Raw genomic sequence first — 3,133 nt, 5'->3', positions numbered from 1 at the left:
ATAATAATAATAATAATAATAATAATAATAATAATAATAATAATAATAATAATAATAATAATGATAATAATAATAATAATAATAATAATAATAATAATAATAATAATAATAATAATAATAATAATGCGTCTGGACAAGATGCGTGTGGGGTACATGCTAGGCAGGTAGAAAGTAATCAACGTGTGGTTCATGGATGACATAAACCTATTCGGTAAGACTGAGAAAGAAATTGAGTTTGACGGCAACTGTGAAGATGATTAGCAAAGATATTGGCATGGAAGTTTGGATCGAGAAATGTGCTGTAATGATTCTCAAAAGATGGAAAATCAGTAAAACGATGGGATCAAGCTGGAATGTGGTGAAACTATAAAGAAAGTCGGAGAAGAAGGATATACGTACCTGGGTATCATTGAAAGAGATAAAATGAATGAACACAAGATGACAGAAATGTACAGGAAAGAGTATTTGAGGAGAACTTGGCTTGTGCTCCAATCGACGCTAAATGGCTGTTGTAAGATTAGAGCAATTAACACATGAGCGGTTGCTTTGATGAGATATGGGGCAGGATTAGTATTTTGGAAGAAGAATGAATTACAAGAGATAGACGGAGACCACGTAAATTAATGACAATGAACAAGGAACTACACCCAAGAGTGATGTGTCGAGATTGTATGTAAAGAGGAAAGGAGGACGGGGATTAGTGTGCTGTGAAGGTTGTATAAGGGAAGAGAATAGCCTGCCTTGGTATGTCAAGGGTGGTAAAGAAGAAATGATTGAAGCAGTGAAAATGCAGGGAACCTTAAAAGTAAACGAAGCCGTAGATCCAACATGATTTATGGAAAACTAAAGAGAGCAGATGAAGAAAATTTGGTGGGACAAGAAAATGCACAGTCATTTCTTGAAGAATAATGATGAGATTGACTGGAATAGAACCTGTCAATGGCTGCAGAAATGATACTTAAAAGGGCTCACTGAGGCATTAGTATGCAGCGCTCAAGAACAAGCTTTCAGAACAAACTACTCCAAATATTACATTGATAAAAGCACTTACTCGCCACAGTGTAGGGTGTGCTCTGAGAAGGGAGACAGTATAAGCCATATTGTTAGTGTGTGCTGTAAGCCGGCACAACGCGAATACAAAAGAAGACACGACAATCTGGCCAAATGTGTCCACTGGCTGTTGTGCGGTAAAGTAAACCTCAAGGGAGCCGAACGGTGGTATGAACACAAGCCAGAGGGAGTAATGTAAAACGAACATTACAAAATACTCTGGGATTTTAACATACAATGCGACCAAGTCATAGAAGGGAGATGGCCAGATATTGTGATCATCCTTACAGATGAAAAAGAAGCAAAGATAACAGATGTTGCAATACCAGGCGATTCGAAGCTGAAATTTAAGGAAACAGAAAAGAGTGAGAATATCAGCCACAGCAGGATGAGATAGGTAAGTTATGGGGCATGAAGAAAGTAATGGTAATACCAGTAGTAATTGGAGCATTGAGGGCAGTTTCCGAGAGCTTTGAAAAACATATTAAGAATATTTTGACTGCTGTCGGGTTCGAAGTGATCCAGGAGACAGCATAGATGGGTGCAGCTCGCATTCTAAGCAGTGTATTGTCTCTTTGAGTCACTGGAGAAGGCACTACATGAAACCTATGGTAATTTGTTATTGCCTGATTTCAAGTAAAAGACAACTATGATTTCTGTCTGCTCTCTCACTCCTACCTCTAACAGATAATGCTCTGTATTCTCTTAAAGCTTTAGATATACAAGGTTTGATATGATATTCCATAATGCAGCGTGCTGGCAGAAACGTTAGCACGCCGGGCGAAATACTTAGCGGTATATCGTCTGCTGTAACGTTCAGAGTTCAAATTCCGCCGAGGTCGACTTTGCCTTTCATCCTTTCGGGATCGATAAATAAAGTACCAGTTACGCAGTGGGGTTAATGTAATCTATTTAATCCCTTTGTCTGTCCTTGTTTGTCCGCTCTATGTTTAGCCTCTTGTGTGCAATAAAGAAATAGATATTCCATAAATCTAAGCTAAAAAAAAAATAATAAAATCAGTGACAGACAGAATCTTTGACAATTTATTTAATAGCTTCCATGGTGTGGCTAAAGCAAGATGTTCTCTGTCTGTCTCCCCAACCTCTGGGAGATTTTAGATATTATTATACTAATGTGTCCATCTCTTCTAATTTAATTAAATTCTATGTATTTGTGCAACTGAAGATTGCTCTGCATTTTAAATTGATGTAATGATTACATTGTTCAATTAAATGGAGTTGCATGAAGCGATCGTACTGTATTACCTCTGGATATCCTTGTTGCTTATTTCGATTTTAATCACCTTACTTAGAAATTGTATGGATAATACCGAACTAAATTCTGGTGCCAAAATTTAAGTACCATATTCACCTGATTCCAAATTTTTGCTGAACTCATCTACACACACACACACACACACACACACACACACACACACACACACACACATACATATATATACATATACCCGATAGAGTAACAATTAAGAATTAAAGCTTAGTGGACAGTTCCTTACCCATGTGATATTTTACATCAAGGATTGTACAATGAATTTTATCTTTATTAAGTTAAAGAAGTGATTTTAAATTCTCAAACGCAGGATAATGCTAATAATACAGCCTGAACAGGATAAGCTACTCCTCTTTTGCAGAAAAAAGTGTTGGCGGGCATGGTAAAAATGAATAGATTAATCAAGGCCCTTCTTTTATTCTTTTATATGTTTCAGCCCTAAGGTTGTGATCATGTTGGGCCACCTTTTGCATTTTTTATTTATTTATTAATTTTTTTGTCGGTGACGTTTATTTCTAGTTCAACACTGGGTGTGGAAAAGTTAGAGCAAAATCAAAACCGATAGCATTTTAAGTATATAGTCTCTCTGATCTAATATGGCCTTCTTTTGTGTCAGATACAATGGTGAGTTGTGATAGGGATGTGGCTGCTACTTTTACAAGATCGAGGTGAACATGATGAACTGGAATGACTAGAGATTGTGTTGGTTAACTTGTGTTGGGCATGTATATGTGTGTATGCGTGTGTATATATATATATATATATATATATATATATATATATGTGTGTGTG

Source organism: Octopus bimaculoides, chromosome 7 (genome assembly GCF_001194135.2).
Source record: "Octopus bimaculoides isolate UCB-OBI-ISO-001 chromosome 7, ASM119413v2, whole genome shotgun sequence".
Lineage (NCBI taxonomy): Eukaryota > Metazoa > Mollusca > Cephalopoda > Octopoda > Octopodidae > Octopus > Octopus bimaculoides.
Note: the sequence above shows the minus strand (reverse complement) of the source record.